At 50.9% G+C, this 12,112-nt stretch overlaps 1 protein-coding gene across 1 annotated transcript in view; it reads left to right on the top strand.

The window, feature by feature from the left end:
- The window catches only part of LOC144121792 (fatty acid synthase-like), a 116,580-nt gene that overhangs the window by 82,173 nt on the left and 22,295 nt on the right, over positions 1–12,112 (top strand). The gene's annotated exons all lie outside the window — the stretch shown is intronic.

Here is a 12,112-nt window from a genome sequence, read left to right as displayed (position 1 = left end):
TTGACTTACTGTGCTCCAAGGGAGGACAAATGAGGCTATTCAAAATGTTATCGCTTCTACCTGCCTTAGCGAAGTCCTTCAGATTTCTTCGTCGGACTTCTTTTTCTGTGCGTCGGTAACAGCAGTTCGCAGTCTATCGATGCCTGCGCTTAATAATACGCCTCAGTTTAGCCTCACGAAATCTCCTTCCCTCTGCGCGGAGAGGGTCGGTGTAGAGAGGACGCTTTTTTTACGTGGCCATCATTACCATGCTCCTGATGGCCCGCATTGTCATCCGCATCGCCGTCCATCAAACTCTACTCATGCTCCGACGTGTCAATAGAAGCCCAGCCGAACATTCAGCCTGGTAGTTTACATCGCTCAACCGGTACATATTGAATCGGTCCCACGTGACCACTTTTATTTCGCAAAGTTATGCAGGTTGTTTGACCTACGTGACGCACCCCCACTTTGTCAGCGCCTATTCTCCTCAGTATGAATGACTACAACGTTGTTTTGGCGAGGAAGGAACGCCTCTGGCGCTGCACACGTGCTGAAATTGCTCCGTGCGCTGCACCCTCCAGCACTGTTGTTCCCACATAGAGTATGTTGAGTTGGAAGGGTCCTGAGGAGGATGCGGGTCGGGGTTGCGCTGACTAGGGCCGTTAGTCAGAATTTATCTCAGTTTCGGGGCTTGTTTCCCAGCCTCGGTTGTCATGAAGGCCTGTCTGGGGAAGTCCAAGTCGACAGTCCTTACCTGCAGTGGAAATCTTGTGGCCTCATGAGCAACAATGAAACCGACGAGAATATGGCACCTGGCAGCAGCGAGTTTCTCGCCGCACAGTGCTGCGGCCTGGGCTGCTTCGACACAGGGACCGCATGAGAGATTTTCTTTTTAACTTCCTTAGATGTATAAATCCGATTTACTTCATATAATCATTCCCTTCAATGCCTGGAGGCAATAAATGTAGCTTTGAAAACAAGGCGAAGATCCGCTCTTGAGTCAGGCTCCAGGCGCTGCGAGCCGCACCTGATGACATGCTGACGCTATGTAAGCGGACAACTTCGTATGGTAAGAAGTCGCAAAAATTCCTCACTGGCGCCTACTGCAGCTAAATGCAAGAGCAAAACAATAAAAAAGCTCCTGGTTGTTTAGCTTTGGTTAACCCTGGTCGAAAGCAAAAATCTGCATCTCCCTGGCTACGTTTGTAATCGAGCGTCTGGCCGTTTCCATTGATAGCCATAGCGATACACGCAGTAGAAGACATTTTTTTTATTTGTTAAACATCTGGCTTTCTTCGAAACATTAACGGCGCACACACAAGACAGTATATATTTAATATAGCTTCGGTGATATTTACAACTGTATTATTGCACGTTGAATGCGGAGATATGGAACCAAATCCGGTTCCAAACGACGCGCAAACCCTGCAGATCATTTCAGAAAGCCAAACTGAAAGAAAAAGTTCTGGTTTTGGGGGAAAGGAAATTGCAGAATTTGAGACGTGCATCATTTCCTGCTCTTAAAAGCAACTTTCATTTTCCTTCAATACGTCAACGCGTCAATACGTCGATCAATACCTCCTGCCTAAAAACATGCATCAGCGTCACCTAATACACAAACTCACCAACTGGGATGCGGTCCGCGCCGCACGGGCGGCCCTCCCTGACGCTCCCATTTTAGACTTCGGCCTGTGGGTGGCATCACTCATGAACGATGTTTCCGCACATACTCAAACCTTTGCCACAACACCAGATACGCCCACCCTCGGCACTCGCCTGACCCGCCTATGGGAGGCCCACAATAGCATCCTAGAGCGCTTGAAAGAGAAAAAGCTCAACCGAACCCTTAAAAAGCGGCTGGCCGCATTGTAAACACAAATTACTGAGCACTCTGGGGATTTCTGGCGATCCAACCGGGGACAGATTTGCGATAGTATGACTGGCAATCTGTCCTCCAAACGCAGCTTGCAACTCCTACGTCACTTAATTGACCGCACGCAAACCACACACCGCCATTTCGCACGACTTATACACAAGACCGACCTTTCTTCCGACGCACTTATCGACATACTTAAAAACACACCCAACTCCCGGTACATTAAACCTCCTGCCCCCCTATGCAGGCACCCCGATTGCCAATCTCTGCTCAGAGATCATAGACGCAGAAGTCAGAGCGGCCCTCCTTACTCTTCGCTAAAACTCCACCCCAGGAGTTGACCGTATCTTCAATGACATGCTCCGCAATTTGGACGATCAGTCGATAGCCCAGCTCACGGGGTATTTCAACACATCCTGGCAGGAGGGCACCCTTCCACAGTCCTGGCTTCACGCCAAAATCTTATTCACACCCAAGCCTCCACAAGCCCCTTGCACCTGTAAATCTTCGTCTCATCTCACTAACCTGATGTCTTGGCAAGCATTTCGAACATGTCGTACTCGCCCAACTCACCCAACACATGGCTGAGCAGGACCTCTACCCGCACAACATAGTGGGCTTCCGTCCCCATCTGTCAACACAGGACGCCATGCTACAGCTCACACAGGACATTTTGACTCCTCATACCGGGCCACACAAAAGCCGTGCTCGCCTTGGATCTCTCCAAGGCCTTTGATTGCCTAGACCATCAAGTGATCATGGCGAACTTCTCCCCATTGAGCACAGGTGAACGTATGTAGACCTGTATTCAACGACTCTTAACTAACCGCAAAGCCAAAATTCACTTCGGTCCCCACACATCCCGCCCATACACCCTTACTGGGGTTGGCAACCCCCCCCCCCCCCCTCAGGAATCTGCCCTCTCCTCTTTTGTCTTCAATGTCGCTCTCAACACCCTTGCCCGAAAATTACAAGCGATCCCTCACCTTCGGCATACACTCTATGCTGATGATATCACGGTATGGACCGCCCATGGCAGCGATCTAGACATAGAGAACTCTTTACAGACAGCATCCACCCTCACCCAAATGCATGCGCGGGGTATCAGACTCTCATCCTCTCGGAGAAGTTGGAGCTCCTCATACTCTGCCCCACCACCCGAAACTGTCCCTCAGCCCCCAAAACCGTGACACCGGATAACCGGTACATCCTGGAAGTAAACACTCTCCTTGTGCTGGGAGTCTATATTGCCACCTGGTGTTCTCAGGTGGCGCTGAAGTGTCTTCGAAGACGTTGAAGTGTCTCGCGCTGGCTGGCTGGCTGCTTGCTGTATTCTGCTGGTTAGCGACCTGTCTCCCTGTTTTCCGTTACATATTTTGGTGGAGGTGCTGGGTACAAAGAGTTGAAGTTTCTCGGTCACCTCGTGAGTGCCGATGGCGTTAAGCCCGACCCCGAGAAAACTGCTGCCGTCGCCAACTTTCCTGTTCCTGCAACAAAGAAAAGTGTGCAACGTTTTTTGGGTCTGTGCGCATATTACCGCCGCTTCATCGCCGACTTCTCAAAGATTGCCGCACCCCTGTACCACCTCACGCGCAATGATACACAGTTCGTGTGGGCTGCCGAGCAGCAGGAGGCTTTTGCCGAGCTGCGCAGACGACTGCTAACATCCCCTGTTCTTGCGCACTTTGATGAAGAGGCTGAAACCGAAGTCCACACCGACGCGAGCAACGTCGGCCTCGGCGCCGTACTCGTCCAACACCAAGGTGGCGTGGAAAGGGTCATCGCGTATGCAAGCCGCACGCTTTCTCGCGCTGAAACAAACTATTCGACCACAGAAAAAGAATGCCTTGCGGTTATGTGGGCAACCATGAAATTTCGTCCGTACCTCTACGGCCGCCCGTTCAAAGTAGTTATCGACCACCATTCGTTGTGCTGGCTTGCAAATCTTCGCGACCCATCGGGGCGCCTAGCCCGATGGAGCCTCCGCCTCCAAGAATTCGATTACACCATTGTGCACAAATCTGGCCAGACGCACGAAGACGCTGACGCACTCTCTCGCGCGCCCGTCGGGTTAGCGGATGATAGCATAGAGGACGAGAGTGGTTTTATTGGAGTTGTCAGCGCCTTAGACCTAATGACCCGCCAGCGAGCTGACCCAGACCTGCGACCTATCATTGATTATCTGGAGGGCCGAGCTTCTGTCGTACCCCGACAATTTTCTAGAAACCTGCCGGCCTTCTGTCTCCGGAACGGCATTTTGTTTAAGAAAAACTCCAGCACTGTTGACCGAGCGCACCTCCTCGTCGTTCCGGCAGATCTCCGCGCCGATATCCTTCTTGCTTGTCACGATGAGCCGACCTCCGGCCACTTGGGCTTTGCCCGCACACTTGCACGCGTGCGCCAGGCGTATTATTGGCCCAAACTTTCTCACGCCGTCCAGCGATACGTCAGAGGCTGCCGCGATTGCCAACGTCGTAAGGCGCCTCCTCTCAAGCCAGCGGGCTTGCTCCAACCTATTGAACCCCCTCGGACGCCTTTTGATCAAGTCGGCATCGATCTTCTGGGCCCATTCCCTGTGTCATCGGCCGGTCATAAATGGATCATAGTCGCGACCGACTATTTAACAAGGTATGCGGAAACTAAAGCGGTGCAGCGCGGTACGTCATCTGAGATCGCCCAGTTTTTTATGCAACAAATCGTGCTGCGTCATGGCGCACCGTCCCACGTAATCACTGATCGAGGTACGGCGTTTACGGCACAGCTCATGCGCGACGTGTTCGAGCTCAGTCACACGAACCATCGCAAAACTACTGCCTATCACCCACAGACGAACGGGCTCACAGAGAGACTCAACAGAACGATCGCCGACATGATCGCAATGTACATAGACTCGCAGCACAAAACCTGGGACGAGATTCTCCCGTACGTCACATACGCTTACAACACGGCCACCCAGGAGACGACCCGATTTACACCATTTCGTCTGGTCTACGGACGTGACGTTCAGACGATGCTGGATGCAATGCTTCCATGCAGCACTGATGACCACCCACTCACGCCAGACGCCGAGCAGTTCGCTCAGCGCGCCGAGGAAGCACGTCAACTTGCCCGTCTTCACATTCAGCGGCAGCAGGGCACGGATGCACGCCGCTACAACCTCCGTCATCGGCACGTCGAATACCATCCGGGAGACCAAGTTTGGGTGTGGACCCCGGTACGCCGCCCAGGCTTGTCTGAAAAACTGATGTGCCGTTACTTTGGACCGTACCGAGTTTTGCGCCGCGTCACCGAAGTGACCTACGAAGTTCTTCCTGACGGGACTGTGCAGCCTCAGCGTCGTCCACCCCGCTCTGAGGTTGTGCACGTTGTCCGCATGAAACCCTACTTCACGCGGTAATGGATAGTACGCTCAGTGTTCTGCTAGTTTTCGCGTGGGACACCTTCGCCCACCTCCCTTGTACATTTTTGTGTGCTTGTGCTGTTTTTTTTTTCTCTTTCCACTGCCCATACTGCAACCCCGCTTTTGTTTTTCTTTTTTTTTGGAGGGGGAGTAATGCCACCTGGTGTTCTCAGGTGGCGCTGAAGTGTCTTCGAAGACGTTGAAGTGTCTCGCGCTGGCTGGCTGGCTGCTTGCTGTATTCTGCTGGTTAGCGACCTGTCTCCCTGTTTTCCGTTACAATATCCAGAACAACGGGAAAAACACCCTCACCGTCCATAAGCTCAAGCAGACGGCGGTGTCGATATTCCACCTAATCCGACGAGTTTCTGTACCCCACCGGGCCCTGAAGGAGCATGACCTTTCCCGTCTCTTCATATCTTTATCCTCAACTGCTTTCTCTTCGCGCTCCTTTAGCTGAAACTCCAGGGCAGAGAAATCTTCATCCTGGATGTCATGATCCGAGCAGCATTTAAGACGGCACTACACCTGCCCCTAAATACCTCAACCGAAAAACTCCTCCAACTAGGCCTGCACAACACGATAAGGGAGCTTATCGAGGCCCACCGACAGACACAATACATACGTCTCACGAGAACCACCACAGGCAGACACATCCTACACACCCTCGGTATCAGCATACCAGCCACGAATCCCACACAGCTCCAGGTCCCCCCCCCCCACATTCACCGCGAACTGCTTATTAAACCTCTCCCCAAAAACATGCTCCCCACCTACCACAAGCCCCACCGCAGAGCTCGCACACGGGCGCTCCACAAACACTAAGGCACGGAACCGTGTGCCGTGTGGGTGGATGCCGCATGCGCCGGGGAGGACACGGTTGTGGCCATCACGAACCTCTGCCTATAACCGATTTGCACCCTTCACATATCCCCCACTGCCACTTTCGAGGAGGCTGAAGAGGCCGTCATTGCCGTAGCCCTCACGCGCATGGAGGCCCGGTATATACTGTCAGACTCTAGAGCTACCATACTAAATTTTGCTCGCGGGGGAGTTCATGGCCCTGCATTTCGAATACTGATCTCCCTCGCCGCACACCCGGCCCGCCACATGGAGCTCATATGGGGTGCCTGCCCACTCTGGGAATCCCGGAAACGAGGTTGCCAACGCTTTAGCCCAAGGTTCTCTCAACCGGGCACCGGTGGCCTCCTATCTAGGGTTCTCACGGGAACGCATGCATTGATTCAATGAACTGACGCAGGCCTGCAATGCCGAGCATCGGCTCTGCCCCCCACATCATCCCCACCTCGATAATTATCACCAGACACTTTCGAGGCGGCTCCAAACACGCACCTTACCCTCCCCTTATATACAATCGCGCTATCACCAATTCCACACAAACCCCTCCTGTACCCTCTGCCATCTCCCCAAAGCCACTCTCGAACACATCCTTTTTTTCTGCGCGGCGGATCCTCCCCCGCGGGGCCTGGAACACCTCGCCACTTGGGAGGCTTGGGAGATTCTACTGCGCTCCGAGGACCCGGCCAAGCAAGCCATAGCTGCAGGCCGGGCTGCCAGCGTCATGAGCCTCAGGTACATGACCGTTTGAGTGCAGTGGGGTGTGTGGGGGCCCAAGGACCTGTGTGTCCCGGACTCCTCTGTGTCAATTAAAATTTTCATCACCGTCCACCACCATGATCCACGGGCAGCCCGCGCCCGTGCTTTGCATAAAGCACTTGAAAATGAACGGGGCATAATCTACGTGGACGCCGCAGAGTACTCCCAACCCTGAACTTACGCCATGTGCCTACTCTCCAACAACCTAAAACACATAACATCAGGCTCGATCAGGGAAAACACCTCGATAGAAGCCGAATAAGCAGCCATCGCGCTATCGATAACATCTTTCACTGCCACTCTTATCCTGAGCGATTCCAAATCCGCCATTCATAATTTTTCCCGCGGGCAGAAACATTCTGCCACCTATAAAATTCTCATCTCCAACGCCCTACCACCTCGCCCCATCCAAATAGTCCCGTTACCGGCCCATTCGCGCAATTCCTCTAACGAAGTTACCCATTCCGCTGGCTCACCATACGTCAACCGAGCGGCGTGTACCGAAGACTCAGGCAGCGCGACATACCGGCTGATCACATATCACGACGTCATGCTACACTACCGCGAAGAACGTCTACTTTACCCCCCGCCGCACAAATCGCTGACATAACAACAGCAGACGTCTTGGCCACAACTCCAGGCTCGCACCTTTCCCTCCCCAGCGCTAATTGCGCTTTTCTTTCCTTCTACTGATACCCCCGCATGTTCCCTCTGTTGGGCACCGAGAGCCACGTTCGACCACATTATGTTCCTCGGCCGACTACTGCAAACACCGGCCCAATTGGCCGTCGCGGACTCGGAGGGGTGGAAGGCAGGTCATGTTCTCTAGCTCCAAACCGGCCTCGCAACTGAGGTTGGCGCTATGGTCGGAGAAGGTCGCCGTCTGAAACGGGCTGCCGGCCATCATCCACGACCAGGAGCCAGCCCGCCCATGAAATTTTGAGCTGTAAGTGCTCCGCCAATAATGAAGTTCTTCACCACCACCATTATTTTCCTCCGCTTGCCGCGCGGCTCGGGTGTCCACAGAGATATGTGAGACAGGCGTAATATCCTTTCCTTAAAACCAACTTTAATTTCACTTTCCCTCCCTCACGGCGCCGTTCAGGTGTCCACCGAGATATGTGAGGCAGACCTCAATTCCTTTCGTTAAAAAAATTTTTCATTTTATTTCCCTTCCCTTACGGGAGCGGTTAGTGTGTCCACCGAGATATCTGAGATAGGCGTCGTTTTCTTGTTTGACTTCTAGCTACCTACTTTCAAGGTCAAACTTACGGCTGCACTGACAGCTCGTTAAGCTAGGGTAGTAAAGCTTCTCGCTTCAGAAAGAAAGATCAGCCTCCCATGCACACAATGGTAAAACTTGTAATTGACTGAATGTTTCTTCAGTGCGAAAACCTTTCTGCAAGAGCAGCACTAGTGTAAAACTGCCATAACACAGGCGCCATCGTGTCTGGCCGAAGCCCCTAAACTTCACTGTCAAATGGAAAAGAGGGAGCGAGGAAAAGGTAGGGGCGCCATGGAGCCCAACAGAGAAGCTAGACAGAGGAGAGTAGGGTCACAGGGCCCCACGCGGAGTGTAGAAGTACAGAAGGGGCTAGTAGGAGGGGGAAGGCGGCACGCGGTTCATTCGTGCGAGTAGAGCGCGTCGCAACAGCGAGAGGTGTAGCGCGCTGTGGTAGTGCGTTTACAGAACGAGAAGGAGAAAGCGGCGGGAGGGTGCTGCGCCCAGCACTACAGCGTACTTCTGTGTAGCAGAACAGCCTGCTCGTCCTCGATGAGAAGACGCGCACTTCTCCTCTAGCATTGGAAGTGAGCACACGTGTACAGTTCCCGCCATCGCAATCACATTGAGAGCCATGAACCTCGCGGCAGGTAAACGCTCTCGGCGCACTGAGCTGCAGAGACTGAGGGGTCAATGACAAAGGGAACTGCGATGACGCCATATAAAGGAGAGTTAACATTCTGCGTGAGATGGAATGCAAGCAGGCTAATTCCGACTTTGAGTGAAAAACCAGAGAGGGCAAGCTGGTCTTTCAGTGCGTGTTCAGGAAGCAACACCCGCGGACATAACAGCTGCTGGAGCGTCACATCAAAATCGCAGTAAACAGCGCAGGAGGGCGTCAGCTGATAAGTACAAGTAACAATTGTTACCGCAAGAAGAATATAAGCACCGCAAAAACCCACCACTCCCTGTCGCCAACACAGCGCGCCACCCACGCCACGAATATAAGCGAAAACAATTGTCGATAAGTTCCTCCGCACAGCTACAGCTCCCCCAGTCGCCAATAGCTGCGCCAGTCAAAAGGATAACCTTCGCTAGAAAAGCGAGAGGCCAATCCCCCACTGCTCTCATTGCGTTGCGCTTCTATTATAATGATATCCCTTCATTGATGGTCGTAAAAGAGAGCCGTGGCAACCTACAGTAAGCCGCCTCATGAATGGGAACACACTATCAAATTGAACCAAATATTACACTGTAAATCTGTGAAGAAAGCCCGTGGTTTGTTTCTCCTCTAATATGCTTTTTCTGGCCGAATAATGACGGTGAGACTTTTAAATTTTAGTGGAAAAATAAAAATAGAATTCGTTTTTGTTTGAAAAGAGATTGTTTCCACTACTACGTCGTTATGTACACGTCGGTTCTGCATTCGCTCCGTAGCTGCATATCTAAGCTGCCGTTATTATACTTGCAAAGCCAGCAAGGTGTCTTCTTCCACTTTCATTTAGCTCTTGAATTGTGTATTGAAATCGGGGTACGCCCGGATCACCCGAAATAGGCTTTCCTCTTTATTACACAAAGCCGTTCATAACTAGATGCCACTTCTCTCCGTAGCGCAAAAACCATCCCTAAAGCCTGAGTTTGCCGTCAGTATAGCGTTGTCTCTCTTCAGTACCCGTCAGATATTGCTTCACTTCTGAAACATTGCAGCGAATGCCGACCTTCAGCTGAAGGGTAAGCTTTATTAATAATTGTTATTTTTTATGGCAGCGCATTTTAGTATGAGCGTGGATTTTCCCGCCAATAGTCCTGAATCTCCCACTCCAAATCGCCTCGCGAGTTTCATCCCACAACGTAGTCGTCAAACCGGAGGTGTCTGATGATTCCGCTGCTCACTTTAGCTGTTCACCTTCCACAATTAACGCCTTTCGTACACGAAGTCGCAGAGTGAATAACAGCTCGGACATCTGGCTGCATTATCCCACACCACATTTGTGTCATTTTTCTCACTCCTCCTATATTCTTTAGGTTCGTTGTAAAGTCGCAAGTATTTTATAGAAAATTCCTGCATAGTTCATCGATACCTCGCACCACGGAAGTAAACTTAGCGTCACCGTTGCAATTTGCACTAAGTTCATTACATTTTATTAGTTCAAGAGAGAAACGCATGGGGGCACTTTCTTTTTTCCAAATATGTTGGTTGTTTCGTTGATCGCATGAATGTCATGTCCAACCAAGCAACCCTCACTCGATACTCGTCTGGTTTCTGGGCTGGTTGAAATCTAGAGTCTCTCTCACGCTAGTCGCAATTACTGCTGCAAATGGTTGTTAACGATGGCTATAATGTAGGTGGCGAAAGAGAAAGTCAGCAAGGCTTAGCATTTGATTTTGTCCGCACGTTTATGTTGATAAGCTGTTCCAGCGCAACCGATGATGTCTCGTACCTCATACTTGAGTGTGAGAATAAGTGCCAGGCTCTCAAGGCCGACACATGTGCTTAACACAGAAGCGACAGCTTTATTCTGGACATTTCGTGGTTCTCATGGCATATTTGCTAGCCCGGTTTAACGGAATTGGCCTTAGCCTTGATACGAAGCAGGAGTACGGCAAGCAGTGACCAAAAATGCTATCGATGATTTTATGGGCGGAAGTACCAGTGGGAATAATTAGTCACCTTATGTCGTTGCTCTCGTGTGCACTCTTTCAGTTAGGTTACATACTTCATAGGAACGAATGATAATTGCTTTTTGCACCGATAGCTGTTAGGCGCCCGTCCCTGGCTTTCGCGTCGTCGTCATCGCCGTCGGTGTGTTAATGACATCCACCAATGGGGTGGATGTCATTAACACTCGAAAGCAGAATATTGGACAGCCGTCACCGTAGCTCCGTTGGTAGACATCCGGACGCGAGATTCGGATGTCATGGGTTCGGGTCCCTGCAGCTTCATGTGTTGCTTTTGATTCTGCTTTCTAATCGGTTACATTTTAAAAATAATCTTTATTTTCTCGCATTGACGAATAACAAGAAATATTATTAAAAAACATCCCTTTTAGTTCTTGGTTTCGGTGACTGTTGGCTTCCGTCATGCATTTATAGTGAAGTGCTATATTACTGGCTGCAAGCAAACTCAGGATATGACTTATTTCTGCGGCAACAGCAAAATGAGTGGCACTGAACTGTGCCAACTGGCCGGTACAGTTTTAAATTGTGCGTTCTCTACCCTGAAGTAACGGCAGGCGCTGATCGTTCGCAGAGTGTGTGCGATGCGGGCTCGGCATGCCTCGGCATGCAAAGAGACGGCAGCAGGCGGTGAAGCTTGGCAAATAGTGCGGTACAGAAGCATCGGGAAATGATGAGGGTGGCGAGCAACAAAATGGCGGTAGGACTGGCTCTGCAGAAACGCGAGGACCAAAAAGGCCGGAGAACCGTCTGGTCAGCCATCTCTCTGTTCCTTATAATCCTCCATCTTCATGCACTGGTCTGTATTGGACAATGATTAATTAGCCAGCCGACATCAAATATTACTTTCAGGGCAAGAGAAGGGCGGCGAAATCACGGCCGCAGATTAATGGGAACGACACATGTGCACACAAAAAATTTTCATTTGACAGAAATTGATGCATATATATAACATAAAATCTCAGACACGTGATACATCGGACGATGGCTCCGAACACAGCCAGCAACAGTAGATCTCTGAAACATATGGAGAGCCCTTCTTATATCTAGCCTCTAAAAACCTGCTATTATCGTTGTCTAAACAAAAGAAAATATATTTCTTAGCAAAATAAGCGTCAGGAATTCGTAGCAAGAGCAAGAAACGAGAACTAGTTCCACTAACTTTACAGCCACCAGCGTGGATAAATGCAACAACAAAGAACACCATTTTTCCAGCCCTGTAAGCCTAACAACAGCGAACGCAGGCGTCTTAACGAGATCATGTCATTGCAAATTTTTTTTAAAGAAAGCTCATTTCTTTGCTTCGAAGAGCTGAATAAGTGTCGCAAAGACATGTGCTTCC

The sequence above is a fragment of the Amblyomma americanum genome, chromosome 2 (genome assembly GCF_052857255.1).
Source record: "Amblyomma americanum isolate KBUSLIRL-KWMA chromosome 2, ASM5285725v1, whole genome shotgun sequence".
NCBI classification, from domain to species: domain Eukaryota; kingdom Metazoa; phylum Arthropoda; class Arachnida; order Ixodida; family Ixodidae; genus Amblyomma; species Amblyomma americanum.
Note: the sequence above shows the minus strand (reverse complement) of the source record. Positions and strands in the feature narration are given on the sequence as shown.